This window comes from Saimiri boliviensis, chromosome X (assembly GCF_048565385.1).
Source record: "Saimiri boliviensis isolate mSaiBol1 chromosome X, mSaiBol1.pri, whole genome shotgun sequence".
Lineage (NCBI taxonomy): Eukaryota > Metazoa > Chordata > Mammalia > Primates > Cebidae > Saimiri > Saimiri boliviensis.
In genome coordinates, this window is record NC_133470.1 from 132,780,851 (window position 1) to 132,805,422 (window position 24,572).

The 24,572-nt window shown below is 37.1% G+C and overlaps 1 long non-coding RNA gene across 2 annotated transcripts in view; it reads left to right on the forward strand.

Moving 5' to 3' along the window:
• The first annotated feature begins 7,408 nt into the window (after positions 1-7,408).
• LOC141582878 (uncharacterized) overlaps positions 7,409-24,572 on the forward strand; it is a 122,356-nt gene continuing 105,192 nt past the window's right edge. For both annotated transcript variants that reach the window (XR_012515786.1, XR_012515785.1), the window contains exons 1-2: positions 7,409-7,562; positions 12,662-12,763. This is a non-coding gene — a long non-coding RNA (uncharacterized LOC141582878). The remainder of the gene's footprint in view (positions 7,563-12,661; positions 12,764-24,572) is intronic.

The window sequence follows — 24,572 nt, forward strand, 5'->3', positions numbered from 1 at the left end:
TGCATTTCTCTAATTATCAGTGATGTTGATTTTTTAAAAATATGATTATTGGCTGCATGTGTGTCTTCTTTTGAAAAGTGTCTGTTCATGTAATTTGTCCACTTTTTAATGGAGTTGTTTTTTTTTTCTTGTAAGTCTGTTTAAGTACTTTATAAATGCAGGACATTAGACCTTTGTCATATTCATAGATTGCAAATATTTTCTCCCCCACTCTGTACATTGTCTGTTCACTCAGTTGATAGTTTCTTTTGCTGTGCAGAAGCTCTTTAGTTTAATTAGATCCAATTCATCAATTTTTGCTTTTGTTGAATTGCTTTTGGCATCTTCATTATGAAATCTTTGCCCATTCCTATATTCAGAATGCTATTGTCTAGGTTGTCTTCCAGGATTTTACATTTAAATGTTTGAATTTAGTTTTGGTTTTAAATTTTATTTTTACTTTTGCATTTTCCATTTAAGTCTTTACTCAGTCTTGAGTTAATTTTTGTATATGGCGTAAGGAAGAGGTCCAGTTTCAATCTTCTGCATATGGCTAGCCAGTTATCCAAGCACCAATTATTGAATAGGGAATTCTTTCCCCATTGCTTATTTTTTGTCAGGTTTGTCAAAGATCAGATAGTTGTAGGTGAGTGTCCTTATTTCTGGGTTTTCTATTCTATTCCATTGGTCTTTGGGTCTGTTTTTCTACCAATAACATGTTGTTTTGGCTGCTGTAGCACTGTAGCATAGTTTGAAGTTAGATGCATGATGCCTTCACCTTCATTCTTTTTGGTTAGGATTGCCTTGGCTATTTGGGCACTTTTTTGGTTTAACATAAATTTCAAAATAGTTTTTTTTCCTAGTTCTGTGAAGCATATCATTGGTAATTTAATGGGAATAGTGTTGAATCTATAAATTGCTTTGGACAGTATAGCCATTTTAAACGATATTGACTTTTCCTCTCCATGAGCATGGAATGTTTTTTCCTTTGTTTGTGCCATCTCTGATTTCTTTGAGCAGTGTTTTATAGTTCTCCTTGTAGAGATATTCCACCTCCATGGTTAGCTGTATTTCTAGATATTTTATATCTGTTACGGCAATTGTGAATGGGATTGCATTCTTGATTTCACTCTTGGCTTGACTGTTCTTGGTGTATGGGAAAGCTAGTGATCTATGTATGTTGATTTTGTATCTTGAGACTTTGCTGAAGTTTTTTATTAGCTGAAGGAGCTTTTGGGCCAGGACTATGGGGTTTCCTAGATATAGGATCATGTCCTCTGTAAACAGGAATAGTTTGACCTTCTTTTTTCCTTTTTGGATGCCCTTTATTTCTCTCTTGCCTGATTACTCTGGTAACTCTGCCAACCTTGAGGTTGGGAATCCACTGCCCTCAAGGCAGTGGGGTTGGGGGTGCTAAGGTGCTCCTGGACCCTGGATTACTCTGGCTGGGTCTTCCAATACTATGTTGAATAGGAGTGATGAGAGAAGGCCTCCTTGTCTGGTGCCAGTTTTCAAGGGGAATTCTTCCAGCGTCTGCCCATTCAGTGGGTTTAATCATAGATCACCCTTGTTATTTGGAGGTATGTTCCTTCAATACCTAGTTTATTAAGCATTTTTAACATAAAGGGTGTTGAATTTTATCGAAAGCCCTTTCTCTATCTATTGAGATAATTATGTGGTTTTGTCATTAGTTCTGTTTATGATGAATCACATTTATTGATTTCCATGTGTCCAACCAACCTTACATTTCAGGGATAAAGCCTACTTGATTGTAATGAATAAGCTTTTTGATGTGCTGCTGGATTTGGTTTACCAGTATTTTGTTGAGGATTGTTGCATCAATTTTCATCAAGAATATTGGCTGAAGTTTTCTTTTTGTTGTGTCTCTGCCAGGTTTTGGTATCAGGATGATGCTGGCCTCATAGGGTGAGTTAGGAAGGAGTCCCTTCTCCTCAATTTTTTGGAATAGTTTTAGCAGGAGTGGTACCAGCTCTTCTTTGTACATCTGGTAAAACTCAGCTGTGTATCTGTCTGATCCTGGACTTTTTTTGGTTGATATGCTATTTATTACTGATTCAATTTTAGAGCTCATCATTGGTCTGTTCAGGGACTCAATTTCTTAACGGGGTTCAGTCTGGGGAGGGTGTATGTGTCCAGGAATTTATCAATTTCTTCTAGATTTTCTAGTCTATGTGCATAGAGGTGTTATTAATATTCTCTGATGGTTATTTGTATTTCTCTGGGATAAGTATAAATTTTTCCCTTGTTGCTTCTGATTTTGTTTATTTGAATTTTCTCTTTTCTTCTTTATTAGTTTAGCTAAAGGTCTATATATTTTGTTAATGTTTTTCCAAAAACCAACTTTTAGGTTCATTGGTCTTTTGAATGGTTTTTCATGTCTCAGTCTCCTTCAGTTCAACCCTAATTTTGGTTATTTCTTGTCTTTTGCTAGCTTTGGGGTTTGTTTGCTCTAGGCTCTCTAGATCTTTTCATTGTGATGTTAGCTTCTTAAGTTGAGATCTTTCAAACTTTTAGATGTGGACATGTAGTGCTATAAATTTCCCTTTTAACACTGTCTTAGTGGTGTCCCAGAGATTCTACTATGCTGTATCTTTGTTCTCATTAGTTGCAAAGAACTTCTTGATTTCTGCCTTAATTTCATTATTTACTCAAAAGTTGTCCATGAGCAGATTATTCAATTTACATGTAATTGTATGGTTTTGAGTGAATTCTTTAGTTTTGATTTCTAATTTGATCATGCTGTGGTCTGAGAGGTTGTTATGATTTCAGTTCCTTCATATTTGCTGAAGAATGTTTTACTTCTGATTGTGTGATCAATCTGAGAGTACATGCCATGTGGTCATGAGAAGAATGTATATTCTGTTTTTTTGGGGGTGGACAGTTCTGTAGATATCTATCAGGTCCATATAATCCAGTGCTGAATTCAGGTCCTGCATATCTTTGTTAACTTTCTTTCTCAATGAGATGTCTAATATTGTCAGTAGGGTGTCTCCCACTATTATTGTGTGGGAGTATAAGTCTATTTGAAGGTCTATAAGAACTTGCTTTATGAAGCTGGGTGCTCCAGTTTTGGATGCATATATATTTAGGATAGTTAGATCTTCTTGTTGAATTGAACTCTTTATCATATGTAATGCTCTTCTTTTTGTTTTTTATCTTTGTTGGTTTAAGTCTGTTTTGTCAGAAACTAGGATTGCAACCCCTGCCTTTTTTTGTTTTCCATTTGCTTGGTAAGGTTTTCCTCCATCCCTATACTTTGAGCCTATGTGTGTCTTACATGTGAGATAGGTCTCTTGAAGACAGCATGCTAATGGGTCTTGGTTCTTTATCTGGCTTGCCATTCTGTGTCTTTTAATTGGGGCAATTAGCACATTTACAATCAAGGTTACTATTGATATGCATGCATTTGATCCTGTTATCATGATGTTAGCTGGTCATCTTGAAGTCTTGTTTATAAAGTTGCTTTATAGTGTCACTGTTTTGCATACTTCGGTGTGTTTTTTAGAGGCTGGTGATGGTCTTTCCTTTCCATATTTAGCGCTTCCTTCCAGAGCTCTCATAAGGCTGATCTGCTGGTAACAAATTCCCTTAGCATTTGTTTGTCTGAAAACGATCTTATTTCTCCTTTACATATGAAGCTTAGTTTAGCCAGATGTAAAATTCTGTGTTGAAATTGCTTTTCTTTAAGAATGTTGATTGCTGCCTCAACTTCAGCCCTTGTTGCAGCCCTGTTTACAATAGCAAAGACCTTGGACCAACCCAAATGCCCATCAATGATAGACTGGGCAAAGAAAATGTGGCACATATACACCATGGAATACTATGCAGCCATAGAAAACTATGAATTTGTGTCCTTTGTAGGGACTTGAATGAATCTGGAAACCATCATTCTCAGCAAACTGACACGAGAACAGAAAATTACACACCATATGTTCTCACTCATAGGTGGGTGTTGAACAATGAGAACACATGGACTCAGGATGCTCAGAGGAGCATCACACACTGGGGGCAGTTGGGGTGGGCTAGGAGAGGGACAGCTGGGGGTAGGAAGGGTGGGGAGGGATAACATGGGGAGAAATGCCGGATATAGTATGCACCTATGCAACAACCCTGCATGACCAGCACATGTACCCCAGAAACTAAAGTTAAAAAAAAAAAAAAAGAATGTTGAATATTGGCCCCCAGTCTCTTCTACCTTGTAGGGTTTCTGCTGAGAGATCTGCTGTTAGTATGATGGACTTCCCTTTGTAGATGACCTGACTTTTCTCTCTAGCTGCCTTTAACATTTTTCTTTCATTTTGACCTTGCAGAATCTGATGATTGCATCTCAGTGATGATCTTCCTGTGAAGTATCTTACTGGGGTTCTCTGCATATCCTGAATTTGAATGTTGGCCTATCTGGTTTGGGGAAGTTCTCATGAATGATATCCTAACATATGTTTCCCAAGTTGGTTCCATTCTCCCCATTTCTTTCAGGGACATCAATGAGTCACAGATTTTGTCTCTTTACATAAGCCCATATTTTTCAGAGGTTTTGATTTTTATTTTAATTGCTTTTTCTCTGTTCTTGTCTGTCTAACTTTAGAAGGACAGTCTTCAAGCTCTGAGATTCTTTTCTTCACTTGGCCTATTATGCTATTAATAGTTATGATTGCTTTATGAAATTCTTGCAAATTTAGAATTTTTAAGCTGTATCAGGTCAGTTACTTTCTTTTCTATAGTGGCTATTTTATCTGTCAGCTCCTACATTGTTTTATCTTGATTCTTAGCTTCGTTGGATTGAGTTTCAATGTATTACTTTAGCTCAATGATCTTCATTCCTATCCGTAGTCTGAATTTTATTTCTGTCATTTCAGCCATCTTGGCCCAATTCAGAATCCTTGCTGGACAGGTGATGCAGTTATTTGGAGGAAAGAAGGCATTCTGGCTTTTTGAGTTGCCAGGGTTCTTGCAGTGGTTTTTTTCTCATATTTGTTGACTTACCTACCTTCAATCTTTGAGGTGACTGATCTTTGGATGTGTTCATTTTCTTTTACCTTATTTGATAACCTTGAGAATTTGGTTGTGTTATAAGGTGAATTCAGCTGACCGGCTTCATTTTTTGAAGATTGTAGGGAAACAACACTCAGCTCCCAACTCCTGGACTGCATGCTCTAACTCTGGGGGACTTGTATTGGACCCTGACTTTATTTTCTGGCTCCTTGAGTTTGTGAATCCACTGCCCTCAAGGTGGGGTTGGGGGGTTGCTGAGGTACTCCTGGACCCTGAACCACTGGTCACTACACTCTGATGGGTGGTGTCGGCCAACGTGTTTTGTACTGTGATGACAGCAGGCTTCGTCTTTGTTTGCATGTGCCAGCAGTAGCTGTTGTGGCAGCACAGTGGGGGTGCATGCTTATTCCTGCATCAGGGTGCTAGTGGGTGCTGGGATACCTGCCGCTCTGTGGACGTTCACCACAGTGGCTTATATAAGCAGCTAGGAGGGGAGAATTGAGGGACAGGCCCTGCTGGTGACTGTATGTGTGGTATTGGTTCTGGGTCATTTTCTTTTTATTATGGAGACATAAGCATTTTTCTGCTTATGTCTCTGTTAGGAGATATAAGAGACAATCGTCACTTGTATTTCAGCGCATCTTGTGAGCAGAGACACTGGACTTTTTGTTCTGGACTTTCTTTTTTTTTTCAAGGATGCCTATATAGTAAATAGCCATGGAAGATAGAGATAATGCCTTTTTCCAGGGCTAAAATCAAACATACTTACTGCCCATCATAAAATATTTGGGTTTTCTCTACTTAGGTTTCCTCTCCTATAGCATAATCCACTGAGTATGCAGGTGTCCTGTGGCCCTGTTTGTATCAACCTGTGAGAACTGGGGACTAGAGAATGGCCTCGAGAAAATACTCTGGTTACTGCTGTTGCTATGAGTGATGAAGTCCTTTGTCTCTGTCCCAGGAGTTGTGTGTTTTCTGATAGCGTCCATAATATCACATCACTATGGCAGGCTAACTTGTTAGCTTATAAGTAGGGTAAGATCTCTGACCTTTCAAAGTTCTGAGTCTTATTGGTCAGAATTTTTTCATATGGTCACGTCTTGCTGTGAGAGAGGTTAGAATACAGATTGTATAGCAAAGGAAAATGAAATAATCATATTTGGCTTACATACACTATAATTCCTTCTCTGGGGCTGAGCACATTGCTCCTCTGACCAAGGTTTCTTTTAGCAAGAAAGTAGAGGAAATTTTTCTTGATTATGTGACCAACAGTGTTTGCAATGAATGGCCACCATAAAAGGGAGAATGTGATACATACTTCAGGACAGTATAAATGGTGGACTCTGTATCTTTGATGAAGAAAGGCATCATTTTGTTCGAGAGCTTGGCATTAGAGACGGCTCCACAAAAATGTAATACTTGATATGTGCCATAAAAAAACAGCCAGAATTTTTATATTAGGTTGATGCAAAAGTGACTGCCGTTTTTGAAATTACTTTTAATGGCAAAAACTGCAAGTATTTTGCACCAACGTTCAATAGACCTTGATGGGATGGGCTAGGATGGTAAGATGATGTTCCAGGCAAAGGAATAGCATGAGTCAAGGTATAATGTGAAGAAAACACAGCATATTCAGGGAGGCAGTAGAGATTAGTTAATTTTTACCCTGAAGTCAAATCTTCTATACAGCTTACTGAACAAAGGTTGAATACTAGAGTTTATAATGAGCTCTGAAATTGGAAAGATGTTTTATCACTGTCCTTTCAGCATTCGCAAGATGGCAAGATGCAACTTGCCATCTTGCAATTTATATGGCAAACATAATATGGATAGTGGCTGTGGAATTACTATGGAGGTAAAATGATTAAAATATATTATTACTACAGTTTATGTGGCTAAAAGGGCAAATCAGTTGAGAACTGTCCTATTAAATAGTGTACTCTATACAAGTTCCCTTCTTAGAGAAAGCAGAAAGACACACATTAGAAATTAGAGGTCTGGGTTTGAGAACTAATATACTCCACCTCTTGATTCATTTTCCTTAGTTATAAAATAAGGGTTTTGAATTTTATATTTGCTAAAGGTTTTCCAGCTGTGATATTTTATATATTTCCAGATCAGAATAATTACTCCTCCAATCATATACAACGAGTCTCCCCTTGATCACTTCCTCACTTCTCTTATTTAACACACTTGCATACAACACACTGGCAGCTTGATGCATAGACACACTAAGACATGAACTTTGATCCCATTAAATATTTTCATATCAAAGTCTTGTTGAAGCTGTGCCTCCCTTGTGGAGTTTATTTTTAGTTTAGTTCTTGCATATGCCAAATCATTCTGCAGTGGGCGAGGTCAATTTGGGACTAGGAACTGGAAGGCTCATAGTTTTAGAGCTGGCATTTCAGTTAATATCTGCCAGGTTAGTCCTCCTCTGTTCTATGAATTCCACTAGAGTAAAAGCTTATTTCTAGAATTTTTCCTGTTATTTTTAATGCCCTATCAAATGCAATATCAATTTGTGTGACCTGTGATTTCTTCATAACTCAGCTCACAGAAGAATTAAGGTAAGATCAACTTCATGCAGAGAAATCTCTGTCATAAGCTTTCATTTTGGGGCTTCTCTTTGTCGTCTCCTTCAAAAGCCTGTCACTGTGGTATGTTCCTTCAGTGCAAAAGGGCTGGAAGAAGCTCAGTCTGTTTGGAGCCTGTCATTTTTTTTTTTTATGTGCTTCTTTGTGCTGGATAGAAAAAGGCAGTAGGCAAGGAATCTTGTTCGACAGCCTAGTACCGAAGGACAGTAGAAATGCATCCAGTACAAAAGTCAGAGTCTCAGCACAGGTTCTTTTGTTTTGGAGGTTATTGCACTCACTCCATTTCTCAAAGAAGACTGACAGCCTCAACAATTAGCAATGCCAGTCATGGCACTGTCTGAGCTCCCACTGTGTGCCCCCCACTATTCTAGGCACACAGCTGAGGGGTAAGAATAGGATGCATAATTACGAGGAGCTTGCTATCTAGCTGAGCAAAGATATATATATATATATATATATATATATATATATATATATATAATCTTTATTTTTTTTTTTTGAGACAGAGTCTCACACTGTTACATGGGCTGGAGTGCAATGGTGTGATCTCTGCTCACTGCAATCTCCGCCTCTTGGGTTCACGTGATTCTCCTACCTCAGCCTCCCAAGAAGCTGGGATTACAAGCATGCACCACCACACTTGGCTAATTTTCTGTATTTTTAGTAGAGACAGGAGTTTACTATGTTGGCCAGACTGGTCTCGAACTCCTGACCTCGTGATCCACCCGCCTTGGCCTCCCAAGGTGCTGGGATTACAGGCGTGAGCAAAGATATATTTTTAAGGTGGATAGAAAAGGACTTACAAGGACATACAAATGAGTGAAAATTAATGTGGTGCAACTAGAACAGGGAGAGATTGTGGAAGCCCAGAATGAAGAGGTGACCTATTGAAGTAATTTCAATAAGAAAAGGCTTCCCTGAAGAGGAAAATTTTAAACTGAGTTTTGAATAAATGAGGCCCACAACACATACACACAGTATTTCTGGCACCATTCCTTTATTCAGTAAGTATTTATTTGGCATCTGTTGTAGCATGGCACTATGCAGGGTACTTTGGTGGATACACAGAGGTACAAAGTTCCAGCCCTGCCTTCCCCCAGGAGCTTCAAGTCTGTTAAGGAGGTTCACGTATTCCCCACTCCTGATGTGTCCTTGTGTATGGAGTGATATCCCATCAGTATAATACTCCTGGCCTCTCTCTGCCTTCTAACCTGCTTGTTTCCTGAGGGGAATGGTGACTACTCTGATTGATGAGTTTGCAGAGATGGCACTAGGCAGGTGAGGCTCAGCTGTGCCCTTCTGCTTCCATTTGAGAGCCAGCAGCCTTTCAAGAAACACACATTCTGGTCTGCTCCTGCATGTCTTAACTCATATAGGTGCAGGTCCCCACATGGGGAGGACTGCTGGATTCCAGTGCCATTTGTGACTGGGTGGTTAAGTCTTTCAAATTCTGGGGTTCAGAATTAGGAAGCTTACCTAAGCTATGCCCTTGACTCTAGACTTCAGCAGTAAAAGAGGTGACATCCTAATTTCCACTAGCCTGACCACTTTGCCTACTATGCAATTGACTCAGAATTCAGAGGGATGCAATTTATTTGGCCTCCTCCCCATCCCCAACCAAACTCTAATAGGAGATTTAAGACAAGTCTAGTCCATATATAAAGGTAAGAAAAGGTGAATATGATAAGCACCATAAGCGTGACTTGCCTCTTTTTGATATTCTGCTCCTGACCCTGCAAAGCCTGTCACCAATATAGAATAAAGTACATTTTGCAACTCTCGATGTTTACAGAATTGGTTGTAGGCTGGCCCCATTTAACTTACCTTCAACTGTCTCCTGACTTTCTAATTGTTGACTTTTACTGTTCCTTTCATTTCTACCCCTGACCTGTCTTTGGAGTCCCTGACTTGTATATTCAATTGCCTACTTGATATGACCACCTGGATGTTACACAGGCTTCTCCAACTTTAAGTGACAAAATCGAACTCTTGAGTTCCCAGAGTTCCATACCAACTGACATCTCTCCGGGTTGTCCTCATCTCAGTAAATGATACCACTGTCATTCCAGTTGCTCAAGCAAAAGATGTTTGTGTCGTCTATATTTGTATGATTACTTGGTCAATGTATGCTTGCTTCTATTGGGTATTATTGCTTCTTCCCCCTAGTTTCTTTGTGCTATAAGTACCGTATCTTTCAGGGCTCCCTAGCCATGGAATGAATGACCTTTGTGGCCCTGAAAGCATTTAAATAGAGGTGAGATAGCAAACTGTCATGGATGTGGTAGAGAGATTTCCTGCATAGCTCTGCTTATCTGAATCCTACCGCCTTTCTATTGAATCCTACTGCCTTCCTTTTGAATTCTGCTGAGGTTTAAAGATCAAGCACTAATATAGTTTTCTGCACGAGGCCTTGCCTAGTTACTTTCTAAAGTACTTCCTCTCAGGGTGCCTGGCACGTAAGGAATACTCAATAGATATTTGTCAAATAAATATATTCTATTCATTAACTCTAATTCTAGCCTGGTCATCGTGATGGCAGAAGTTTGTTTGGCTTTTGACCTTCGGGTTTTTCCCCCTTGAATTTTAGCATCATCTTCCCCCTGTCCCTCCAATACTAAAATGTGCTTTAGTCCTAGGCTGCTATAGATAGAGTACTGTGAGAATTCAGAAGAAGTGGCTAGGATGAAAGAATAATGGACAGTTTATGGAGGAAGAATAATTTGAGCTGGATCTTAAAAGAATCAAGAATTTAGAGAGGTAGAAGCAAGAGAATGAGACTTTTCTGGTGGAAGAAGTCACTAGGGAAAGTTGTGGATGTAGGAAAGTACTGAGCATTTTGGGAATGTGGCCAATAGATTGATCTGTGAAGGAGTAGAATTAAAGTTACAGTTGGAAAGTTAGGATACAGCCAGTTTGTGGAGAGAAGCAGTACCTAAAATCCACCTAGGAAATATAGATCTGCTTGGTAAATCATGTGATATGAACTCTTTACTAAAATTGTTAAACTATAAATAAAAGCTGCATAGAGAAAGTATAAAATTAAAATCTGTTTCATTAGGTTGTGACCAATTTCCTTATGAGTATGGCTGAATTTTAAAGAATTTCACAGAAATATGCTACTTTTGATAATGTTCATATTCTTGTAAAATTCTTCACATCCTCAACATCCTGTCAGATTTGCTGTGAAATTCTGCGAGTGCAATTATTCCCCTTGTCATCTCATGAAAACGCATGTTTCAGGTTCATCTGTTCCACTCCAGTTTTTCCCTAGATTCCCTAGGACAAATAAACCCGGCTCAAGACAGTGAAAATGCAATGATGGGTGGGAGGCAGGGGATTTTGCTTTCTTTAGGAATTTTCAGTTAAGGAACCTCCACTGGGCTCAGCATCAGGTAATAATTAGTGTACAATATAGAAGATTGTGAGAAATTTTTCAATGTTGTAAAGAACAATTGCTGAAGAGAAAATGGATCCATTTTTCCAGTTCCTCACTTGAACACATTTGTGCTGGCTGCTTGCTTTCGTGAATTGGAGGCCACCCAGCAAGTTGCTGTTTTTAGCAGTGATTATTTTACCAGGCCCATTTCTGTGTCTATTTTATTTTTTCAGAGATGCTTTCCCCTTTGGGTGGGCTGCACTGGGATGGGGATGTTCCTGAGTCTACTGCGCCTGGGCATATTGTACATGAATTTAAGTAAAGAATGTCTTCCTCACTTTAACCTGACTCAGGAGGACTGGAGAACTGCTTTCTAAAATGTGTAGGGTCACCATGTGGAAAGGTGAGTAGACATTCTTTAGAGCTCCAGAGGGCAGATATAACATTAATGGCAGAAGTTAAGAAGAGTTAGACTTGGTTGAGCAAAGGAACCAATCAGAGCTGCTCAGAAAAAAAAGGGCTCTCTAGTCGTGGAATGAATGACCTTTGTGGCCCTGAAAGCATTTAAACAGAGGTGAGATGGCAAACTGCCATGGATGTGGTAGAGAGAATTCCTGCATAGCTCTGCTTATCTGAATCCTACTGCCTTCTATTGAATCCTACAGCCTTTCTGTTGAATTCTGCCGATGTTTAAAGACCAAGCCTTAATACAGTTTTCTGCACAAGGCCTTGCCTAGTTACTTCCTAAATCAATTATCTGTTCTCCACACTTGCCATCAACCATTTCTGGCCCTATATTGTTAGTTTAAGCTGTCAAAATAGCTGTCCCCAGATATATGTAACACAAAACCACTGCATTTCTTATGAATGATATGTACAACAACCTTTCCTTTTACCTCAATCCTGAATTTTACCCTAACCGTCCCCATCCCCATCCTTTTGAGAACCCAGGATGGGGTGAAACTCAGAGAAGAGGGAGGGTATCCACATCAAATATTCTTTATTTTGCACTTACCTTGTTCAAGGCCATAACCTAGGCATCAGTGGGCAAAGTACATCAGTGAGCAAAATAAACAAAGATCCCTAGCTTGTGAAGCTTACATGTATGTAAAGTACCAGCACATAGAGAGCACACAATATATACTATATTAACTTCCTTTTCTTTCAAATATACTCAACTTGTATGGTGTTAAAGAAGTAACATTTATTGAATACCTAATATGTGCTGTGTGCTTTACACATGTGCTCTTATTCAATCCTTGAAACAATCCCATGAAGTAGATCGTCTCATCTACTTTTACAATTGAAAAACTGAGGGTTCCAAGATTAAGTAATTTACCCAAGACCAAACCACAAGCAGCCCAGGTACAATTCATTTTTTCAAATAATAAATTTGATTGTGTATATTTAAGGTACACAATGTACTGTTATGGAATACATATAGATAGTAAAACGGCTCCTCTGGTTGATATGGTTTGGATCTGTGTCCCCGCCCAAATCTCATGTTGAATTGTAATCCCCAATATTGGAGGTTGGGTATGGTGGGAAGTAATTTGGTCATGGGGATGGATCCTTTACGAATGGTTTAGCACCATTTCCTTGGTGCTGTTGTCATAATAGTGAGGGGGTTCTCATGAAATCTGGTCATTTAAGTTTGTGGCACCTCCCCCTTCTCTCTTCCTTGCTCCTGCTCCAGCCATGTAAGATGCCCTCACTTTGCCTTCTTCCATGAGCAAAAGCTCCCTGAGGCCTCCCCAGAAGCTGAAGCCACCATGCTTCCTGTACAGCCTTCAGAACTGTGAGCCAATCAAACTTCTTTTTCTTTTATAACTTACCCAATCTCAGGTATTTCTTTATAGCAATGTGATAATGGACTAATACAATGGTGAAGCAAATTAACATATCCCTTGTCTCACATAGTTAACTTTTTCTGTTTTTGTGTCAAGAGCAGCTAAAATCTAGTCATTTAACAGGGATCCTCTATACAACACAATTTTATTAATAATATAGTCTTCATTTTGTACATTAGACCTCTAGACTTATTCATCTTATATATCTGTTATTTTGTAAACTCTAACCTATATCAGGGGAGGAAATGAGGGGCCATTTTGTCCTCCAACCCTGCCCTGGTAACCATTGTTTTATATTCTCTGTATTTTTGAGTTTTATTTTAGATTCCACTATGAGGTCATGAAATATTTATCTTTCTATGTCTGGCTTATTTCACTTGGTATAATGCCCTTCAGTTTCATTCATGTTGTGGCAAATGACAAGTTCTCCTTTTTAAAAGCTGAATAATATTCTGTTGTGTATATATAGAACAGTTTCTTTATCCATTCATCTGCTGATGAACACTTACGTTGTTTACATATCTTGGCTATTGTAAATAATGCTACAATAAATTTGGGAGTACAGATATCTTTCTGAGATGATGATTTCATTTTCTTTAAATATATGCCCAGAAAAGGGTATGTTGGGACATATAGCAGCTCTATTTTTAATTTCTTTAGGAACCTCCATTCTGTTTTTCATAATGGCTACATCAATCTACATTCCCTCCAATAGTATATTAGAGTTCCCTTTTCTCTACATGGTTGCCAGCATTTGCTGTCTCCTGGCGTTTTGACAGTAGTCATCTTAAAATCTTAATGGGTGTGAAGTGGTGTCTCCTTGTGGTTTTGATTTGCATTTACCTGATGATTAACAGTGTTGAGTACCTTTTCATATAACTGTTGGCCATTTTTATGTCTTATTTGGAGAAATGTGTATTCAGATCATTTGTCCATTTTGAAATTGAGTTCTTTTTCCCTACTATGGAATTGTATGAGTTCTTTATAAAGTTTGGTTATTAATCCCTTATGAGATATATGGTTTGCAAATATTTTTCCCCAATCTGTAAGTTGCCATTTTATTTTATTGATTATTTCCTTTGCTGACAGGTTTTTAGTTTGATGTAGTCCCCTTTATTTATTTTTACTTTTGTAGCCTGAGCTTTTGGTGGAATCTACCTATCTAGCTAGCTATATATAATTGCCAAGGCCAATGTCAAGGAGCTTTCCCCCTCTATTATCTTCTAGAAGTTTTATGATTTCAGGTCTTATATTTAGGTCTTTTATCCATTTCGAGTTGATTTTTATGTATGGTGTAAGACAAGGGTCTGATTTCATTCTCCTGCATGTGGAAATCCAGTTTTTCCAGCACCATTTATTGAAGACATTATCCTCTCCCTGTTGTCTCCTTTTAGTGCTCTTGTTGAAAATTAGTAGATCATTAAGTTTGGCCTTACTTAGTACAGTGCAATTTGAACACAGATTTGTCTGATTTTACACACATGCTCTTATGCTGCTTTCAAGAAACATGTTTTTGTTGTTGTTGTTATTCCATGTCTGGTAACTTTCTACCTAATTGAGGATTATCTTTTGAAAAATGAAATTATGGTCTTTAAAGTCATGGCTTCATACTTTAGGCATAAGAATCACCCAGAAATCTTGATGAAAATGAACTCAAGTGATTTTAGGAATCTGCATTTTAATAGGTACCCACCCCGCAAGTAATTCTGATATCTATAAGCCAGAGACCACACTTTAAGAGACCGAATGTCCTTTGAAGTTCTAACACTTTGTTTTTCAATGAGATTTTTACTAGTTCCAATTTTGTTATAAGAATGTTGTAAGAACACTCGTGGAATTCAATAGCAGTTGATGTAGGCATTATCATCATCTCTACTACCACATCCAGCACCATCAGAGGCAGTTGTTTTGTATGTGTAAACCACTTGATTGATGTACTGTTTTTTTCTGGAAAACACCTGTGGAAGTGGTGGCCTTTTCTCTTCTGCAGGGATTGCCTGGCTGGCTGGCTTGCCCATGCAAAATCAAAAAAAATCAAATAGTTGCAGACCTGGCTTTATAAAGCTGTAAAAGTATAATTAGTGACTTGTTTTTGAATCATATGCCATTAGAATAATCAGTGTTGTAGATTTGGACTATTCAGTTCTACTGAAGGCCTGATTTTTCTCACTCACTGAATTTTCTTTTTCTTTCCATGCCCACGATGTCCCCTCCCACCACCTTTTGAAAATGTTGCATTAGTGGACCCACTGTTGACAAGAGGAGCTTTGTGCTTTGGGGCTGCTGAACATTTTTGTTTCGAGGGTGAAGTTGACTGGGTACTTACCAACCAGCAATATATGGTTTCAATAGGTGAAGCTTGGAATTTGCATGTTCTTCTACACAACAGCATTGTAAGAGATGAGAGTATCCCTTACATCATGTAACATGGTTCTGGGTCCTTAATTTACAATTGATTGGTCATTCACACTAACGAATTGTTTAACACTTGCCAAACAGTATACTAAGTGCTTTACAAGCTAGTTGTCTTGTTCAATTCTCCTAATACCCCTAGAGGTACTTTCATGATCTCCATTTTGCAAATGAAGAAACTGTGCTTGGAATTCAGAAAACTTAAGCAAGTTGTTCAAGCTCACATAGCTATAAAGTTGGAGAGCCTGGATTTGAACTCAATTTGATGACAAAGCTTTTCCGTTTCTTCTCAACCTGTGTACTATATATGCTTTATGAAAATGAAAGGGCAGTATTTTAGGGAAGCTTAAACATTTGGATTGAGATTAAGGGCTTATGGGTTGAGCTTGAAAAGAAAGGGATTCAATCATGTTTGAATTTCTCAAAACATAATTATTGGTAACAAATGTCTGTTTTCTTTTCTTCCTTTTTATATTAATAAATCTTTCCAATATGTGCACTTGGTAAATAGCTAATGATAATAGCTGCCACCTGTATTCCTCAGAAAAGGATTGAAAGAACACAACTGCAATTAATGTACACGAAGAGTAAAATAGTCAAATTAACACAGAGAATTACAGTGCAGGATGGAATGTGGCAAGAGTTTCAGCATATAAATAAGCATGGACTAATTAGGCATTACTTTTCCCATTGAAAAGCCTGTAGCTTCATAGCCACTTTGTCTCTCATCTCTATTTGGGCAGTATCTCTAGAAGCAGCCAGAAATCACAGTAGCTCAGTGCTTGCTTAGATCTCAACTTTCCTGCTTCATTTCGTCTTTGCTTCCATGTATGCATGCAGTGCAGCCCCATTTCCTTTGGCATTTATTATTGTTGTCATTATTTTTATTATTGTTTCTTTTTTATTTCAAAAGTAATTCCTGTTATTGTTTAAAATCTGAATTTTAAAGAAAAAGGTGAAAAGTAAAAATTCTTCTCCTTTCCCACCTATCCTTACTCAATAGTAGTCAGTGGTCACTGTTAAGTTTCTTATATATTTTTCCAGAAACTTTCTATGCACATATAATATTTGTACACATAATATACCCATATATAGCTTTCAAGATATTAATATTTTCACAGTCTTTGACAACTTGATGGTGGAAAAGTGGTATCATATTGTTTTATTTTGCATTTATTTAATTACAAGTGAGGTTAAATATGTATTTGTATGTTTACTTGTGATTTGCATTTCTTCTGTGAACTACACATTTTCTATTTATGTTTTTCATAATGAATTTTAAGAGCTCTTTAAATATGAAATAAATTAGCCATTTTTTCTCCATCAACTACCTAGCAAACATTTGTTCTTAATTTGTCATTTGTCTTATGCCTTTTTAATGGTAATTGTTTTTTACCATACAGAAGGTTTTGATTTTTTTTTTTTTTTTTTTTTTTTTTTTGAGACGGAGTTTCGCTCTTGTTACCCAGGCTGGAGTGCAATGGCACGATCTCGGCTCACCGCAACCTCCACCTCCTGGGTTCAGGCAATTCTCCTGCCTCAGCCTCCTGAGTAGCTGGGATTACAGGCATGCACCACCATGCCCAGCTAATTTTTTGTATTTTTAGTAGAGACGGGGTTTCACCATGTTGACTAGGATGGTCTCGATCTCTTGACCTCGTGATCCACCCGCCTCGGCCTCCCAAAGTGCTGGGATTACAGGCTTGAGCCACCGCGCCCGGCCTAGGTTTTGATTTTTATGTAGCCAAATGTGTCGAATATTTTTTCAGAGATTCTGTGTTTTATATATTCATTAAAGCTTTTCCTATTTCAGTATTATTTTAAAATTTTATTTATGTTTCTATCTAGCGCTTCTTTTGAAATAAATTTAAAATTTTAACAAGTAATATTGAGGGACTTAATGCAAATTAGATATCATGAGTATGCTCTAGGAAGATTTTAGAAATGTTAGACAAATCATAGCAAGTCACCTATTAAATATGTAACTTATCTCTCAAGAAAGCAAAGAATATTTCTAGAATCCAGAAATAAAGTGGGAGCTAAAAATTGAGGAGTAAACACACATTTTATAATATAGATGTCCTCGATGGGAGTTGCTTTGGTTTGGGTTTGTTCCCACTGAAACTCATGTTGAAACTTAATCCCCAAACTGGTACTGTTGGAAAAGTGTGGCCTCATGGGAGGCGTTTGGGTCATGGGGTCAAATCCATTATGAATAGCTTGGTGTCATTCTCACTGTAGTGAGTTCTTGTGATAGTGAGTTCTCGCTCTGGCAAGACTTGATTAGTTATTGTGGAATGTTAGTTCTCTCCAGAGTGAGTTGTTATAAAGCCAAGATGCCCCTCATTTAGTATGTGACTACTTCTCCTTTGACCTTATCTAGTATGTTTTGACCTAGCATGTAGCCCTCACCAGAAGCTGAGCAGCTGCTGGCACCACCATGCTTCTTGTACCTAGCCTGCAGAACTGTGAGCTAAACAACATTCTTTAGATTATATGTTGTCCAGCCTCAGGTATTCTGTTACAGAAACACAAAATGGACTAAGAGGTGGAAGGCATATCAGGCTCAGTCTAAAAGCTTATGTTTTAACATGTATTTGGGGGAAAGAGATAAAACCTTTGGTAAGGAAAAGTGCCTCTCACATAAAACTGTAACTTTGAAGGGTTATAACCTTAATGCATGGGTGAATGAGAAAAAAAAAATACATGCTATAATACTAAAAATCAACAAAGAAGCTTATCTTTGTCTAGGATATGGGTGAGAAAAAAGTTTCTCCTGAAAATTTCTATCAAGTCTATGACTCTCAAAGGTCCAGAGTTTTTATTTACACTACCTGTAGAGATTAGTTAGGTATCTGCAAGCCAAAAAATTCAACATAGAATTGGTTTCAGGGCAGTGATAAAACCAGGCTGCAAAACAGTTCCATATATAATGTCCTGCTGAAGAAGAACTTGCCACCCAATATCATATAAAACAAAATGAAATAAAAAACATGTTACCATAAGATGAACAAGTATGACAAGAAGGAGAATTTGAATCCCAAGAATATTATAAAATAGAACAATCCAATAGAGTCCATCAAATTTGAATATTTAGAATCATAACAGAAATAAGGTAAATGACTAAAAACATTAAGATAATAATAAGAAAATATATAAACTGGTGGATGATAAATCATAGACTATCCAAAATAAAAATAGAGAGATTGAAATTTAAAAAGTCCTCAATAGATTTAACAAAAATTAGAGGCAGCTGAAAAGAGAGGTAATTAAACTGAAAGAGATTGGATGAAATTCACCAGAATGAAATATATATGGAAAATATAAAACTAAGGTTAAGAGACATAGAGAAGGTGTGTGTGTGTGTGTGTGTGTGTGTGTGTGTTTGTAATAAAAATACATGAAATGCCAAATTTGTACCCACACACGTTCATATTATATATATGATTGATGTTACACAGAAAGAATAGAGATTAAGGGAAAAACAAAATTCAAGGAAATAATGACTAAGAAGTTTATAGCATTGAGAAAATAATTGAATTAAACACCAAAATAAATATGATAGATAGCTAAGAGTTGGAGGGGAGGGGAGGAAAAGAGCAATGGATTAAGAAAATACATATGAGGGGTGGTTGGTAAAACTGTGTGTGTGTGTGTGTGCGTGTGTGTGTGTGTGTGTGTATTTATATATATGCTTATACATACAAATCTATACTATCTATATATCTATGCCTAAATCTGTTTTGTACCTGAAATATTTAGTAATTGAAAAAAATAAAGAACATATACATCTGTAGCCACACCAAACAGAGATAGCTGTTATTACATTTTAGTGAGTATTCTTTCAGTATATGTATATATGTGTCTGAAATGGGTCTCATTGGACTAAGATTGATGTGTCAGCAAGACTGCATTTCTATATAGAACCTCTGGGGGATAATCCATTTCCTTGTTTTTTCCAGCTTCTAGAGGATGTCTGCATTCCTTGGCTTGTGGCCCTCTTTCTCCATCTTCAAAGTCAACAATGCCTCATTTCTCGGACCATTCTTCTGTAGTCATATCTTCCTCTGTCCCTCCTCTTCTGCTGTCCTCTTCCACTCTTAAGAACACACATGACTAGATTGGACCCACCTGATAATCCAGGATAATATTCTCATGTTAAATTCCTTAATATAAATCACATTTACAAAGTTCCTTTTCATGGATTCCAGGGTTTAGGAGGTGAACGTTTTTTGGGGGCCATTATTCTGCCTACTGCTATACATCTATACACATACTCTGTCTATATATTAGATATATGCACTATATACATGTATATGCACACATATGTACACATATATGCATAAATGGAGATTTAAAAATTCAGTTTCTACTTTAGGTACAGTTTTGTGCCCTGATTTTTTCATACTTAATATAAGATGGTGAACATTTTTTTTCTTCTTCAACCTTTATTTTAAGTTGCTGGGTACCTGTGCAGAATGTGCAGGTTTGTTGCGTAGGTAAATATGTGCCATGTTGGTTTGCTGCACAGGTCAACCCACCACCTAGGTGTTAAGCCCAGCATGCATTAGCTCTTCTTCCTGATTCTCTCCCTGCCCCCTACTCGATAAGCCCCAGTATATGTTGTTCTCTCCACCATGTCCATGTGTGATGATGAACATTTTTAATAACTCTAAATATTATTTGAGAATATACTTTTAAATTACTATATAATGCTCCATTGTATGCATTGTTATATTTTAATCAATGAATTTCATTATTTTGACATGGAGATTTTTTAATAAATAATTTTGCAAGGATATTCTTGTACATATGTATTTGAGTTTGTCACTATTTCTTCAGAAATTGCTTAATCAAATGTATCAAATGTCTTATTCATTTTGAATGCTAATACTTTTTTGCAATTCACTTTCGTAAAAGGGTTTACCAATAGGCATATGTTATTCTTACCAATCATTAGCAAGAGTATTCATTCCCCACCTTTTTACCAACACATTATCCTATTTACACACACAAGCAAGCAAACAATAAAAAATTTCAATAAGTTTTATATGTGAGATCTCCAGTTTTTTAAATCAACAATTACTTTTAAAAGTTTGCTCAGGGGTTATGGAGCTATAGGTTGTCTTTGGCCTGGTGCATAGATATACAAAAGCAGAACTGCAACTCCCAAAGATAAAGGGAAGAGATTTTTTTGGCCTCAGAGGAGTCAACCAATTCATACCAAGCATTTCCTATTAAATCTACTAGACAGGTTTCCCACTTCTCTCTTACTTAGTTAAATGAATTGCAAACATTTGCAAACATGAGGCTAAAACTTTATGGGGTTTGTTATATTTGATAATTCTTCAATGAAGGATCATTTGGGTTTGGTAGAGAAAGAACTTTCTGCTTCGATGATTGATTTGGACCTGTAGTGCATCTTGAGATAGTTATTTCTAGATAGGGAAAAAGTGAAAAGCAGCATATTGAGAAACGTCTATTTCAAAACTTGGGGTAAAAATATTTACTTAGCAGGTATGTGTTAGTCAGGGTTCTAGTAGGAAGCATATGGCATGCTCAAAGGGCAATGGAAGAGAGACTGATGAAGGGAGTATTTACAGAGATATGAACAGGGTTAACGGATGGTGAAGTGATGTGAGACTAACAATAGTAGGAATTACATGAAAAGATAAGAGGAGAAAATTGTGCTACTGAAATCTGGAGAGGGGATCCATAATGAGAGGGCCACCTGATAAGAACTGCCAAATCACAGCCTGGCAGACAGTGGGCAGAACAGATAACTGGACTTTTATCTCCTCTCATCTTCTCATTTTTTTGCCAGTGTCTTCATTGGTTGTAATCACCTGAAAGCTTAAGGGCAAAGGGGACAAACTGATGCAGTCCATATCTTCTTGAGGCCTGGAGCAGAGTAGAGAGGGTGGAGAACGGATATAGAGGCATAAATAGAGAATATCCACTACCGCCTATATGAGAGGTAGTTTATAAATGTTATCAGATTTAAGCTTCACAATAGCCTTATAAGATATATTTTATTCTACTCCCTACCCCCAGTTTACAGATGAGGAATTTGATGAACAAAAAGGTTAACTGACTTGTTCAAAGTTAGACAATTAATAAATGGCAAAACTAGGATTGAAATCCAGGTCTGCCTAACACAAAATTTCATACCCTTAATCTACTATAAGACATTGTCTCTTACAAGTTTATTTAGGACCCTTTTATGTGTCAGGAATAGTGCTAGGTGCTGCAGGGAATACAAGGATAAAAAAATCCCTGCCCTCAAAAAGGTGAAATCACTATTTTTTACATGTACTGTCTTCTTTAATCCTCATAGCAATGCTATGAAATAGGACCATTATCATCACCATTAAACAATTATTTAACAAATACAATGATTATAAGTTATGATTTTGCACCTTTAAAAAACCATTTAATAGTCTTCTTTGAAGATAGTTTCTTAGCCTATAATACAGATCTACCTCATTCTTTTAATGATTACATAGTAGGTGATTACACAGAGATTTCATTATTTAATCAGTCCCCTATTGAGGGACATTTGGGTTGTTTCCTGTTATGTTCTAGTGTAAATAATACTTCAGTGAACAATCTTGTACATTTATCTTTGTATGCCTTTGCAAATATATCCTTGGGTTAAATTCCTAGCAGTGGAATTGCCTAGTGAAAGAGTAGGTGTAGTTATACTTTTCATGGATTTTCCAAATGGCTCTCCAAATAATTTGTACTACATTCCCTCTAACAGAATGTAAAAGACCTTTATTTCTACATGACAGATGGGGGTATTAAGGATCAGAGAGGTTAAATAAATTGCTTGGGTCGCAAAGCTAGTGAATAACAGACCTGGCTGTGAACTCATACCTGTTTAACTTTAGTGCTTTCATTTTTCAGACTATGTTGTAGATAGCATCAGGGAGAGATCAGTTTAGCTCTAGGTAAATATTTTATTAAGTTTATTTACTGATCATGGCTTTTAATGATGTGGTTATTTCTGATTTTGTTTTTAACACCATGTAGGTACAGATGGTTTAAAATAGGAGTCAGAACACTATGGTTCATGGGCCACATCAGGCCCATCACCTGTTTTTATATAACCTGTAAACTAAGAATGGTTTTATGTTTTAAAATGGTTGAAAAAAATCAAAAGAAGAATACTATTTTATGACACATGAAAATTTCATAAAGTTCAAATTTCACAGTCTATAAATAAAGTTTTATTGGAATGCAGCCACCCGTGCTAATTTGGTTATGTATTGTCCAAGGAGGCTGCTTCCACACTACAATGACAGAGTTGAGCAGTAGTGACAGGGACCTTATGGCATGCAAAGCCTAAAATATTTACTATCTGTAACTTGTTCAGAAAAAGTTTGCTAACACCTGGTTAAAAACTATAGAATTATTCATTTAACAAATACTAAGCGTTTATTCTTTGTAAAACAAAACTCAGGGAGCAAATAGTCCTATGGATTTTAAAGATTTTTAACATGGTGAACCCCCTTTTCAAATGAAATTTTACCCAGACCAAAAATACAGTATAGATAAAAGCCGAACTGCTCTGTCATGACAGGGACAGATGTCCAAGAGTCTCACGTAATTGACTTTCCCCTCGTTTTTCCTCTTGCCTTCTCTAGTAGCAGATTTTGAGGCACTTGTAGCTATAGGGATGTGTGATCCAAGGCCACCATGGAATGTCATTTGAAAATTACTGCTATACTTCATTTCTTTATCTGACAGAGAAAGAGAAAGACCCAGAAAGTTAAGTGAGTTACCCAGAGAAGTTAAGTGAGTTAAGTGAGAGACCCAGTGGCATGGCTGAGACTATCATCCAAGTATCTGGATTTTAATGTGTATGGGGTGGGAGTGGTCTTGGATGTCCACACAAATAAAATTTGTGAACAGGATCAGTCTTCTCTGTAGACAAATATTCTTTCTGACTAATACTAAGTACATCTACTTCAAAGCTTCCATTGCACAGAAGAGAATATAAGGAGGTAAAGTAACTTTCTTAACAGAAATTAGTGAGTTGCTGAAAAAGGAATTTTGGCTGCCCTTCTGGTGACATTTACCTTAAAATCAGACTGTACCCTACCTCACTCTAGTTATCTTTGAAGGCAATTTGGCTACTATCAAAAAGACAAAAAATAACAAATACTGGCAAAGATGTGGAGAAAAGTGAACTATTATATACTGCTGGTTGAAATGTTAATTAGTACAACCACTATGGAGAATGGTATTGAGGTTTCTCAGAAAAACTAAAAACAGCTACTATATGATCCAGTAATTCCTCTGCTGGGTATAATACATCCATAATAAAGGAATTCAGTATATTGAAGTGATACCTGTACTCGTATTTTATCCTATCTGCACTCAGTTTATTGTAGCGCTATTCACAATAGCCAAGATATGGAATCAACCTAAGTGTCCATCAGCAGATGAATAAAGAAAATATGGTATATGTGCACAATGGAATTACTATTCTGTCATAAATCAAGTGAAATCCTGTCATTTGTAGCAAGATGGATGAAACTGGAGGTCATCATGTTATGTGAAATAAGCTAGGCACAGGAAGACAAACATCATGTGTTTTCACTCATAGGTGAAAGCTAAAAAACTGGATCTCATAGAGTTAGGAAGTAGAATAGTGGTTCCTAGAGGCTGGGAAGGCAAGAGGGGAGGGAGGAATGAAGGGAAGTTGTTTAATGGGTACTAATTGATAGTATAGTATGGAAATTACAGCTAACACTTTATTGTATGTTTCAAAATAGCTAGAAGAGAAGTTCGGAATGTTCCTATGACAAAGAAAAGATAGATGTTTGAGGTGATAAGTATACCAATTACCTTGATTTGATCATTAAACCTTGTATACAGGTATCAAAATATCACATATACCCCTAAAATATGTACAACTATTATGCATCAATAAAACATGTTAAAAAGGAAAATATAAATCAACAGAGAAGTAATACTATTAGTATTTAATTTATTAGAAATAAGTGTTATTATCTTCGGTATAGCACCAGATGACTTGAAGAGGGAGTGGCTAGGAGGGGAGAATTAGCAAACTATGTAGTTAGTCAGGAACTGGCCTTACATGTAAGGTTATGAACTATGAATGTTTAAGTCAGCTCTTAAATACTTAGCAAAAACTGCCTAGACTTTTGACTAGTCAGACCACATCTCCTTCTGCTACTCACCTTCTGGGTATTTTTCTGGCATGTTGATAGCTGCTTGATGTATGGTAAAAGCATTGGTGGGAGAGAGGATTATAATGAGTAGCTCAATACAGGTCTTGTTGCCATCTGTGTATGTATCTTTTCCTCATTAGTT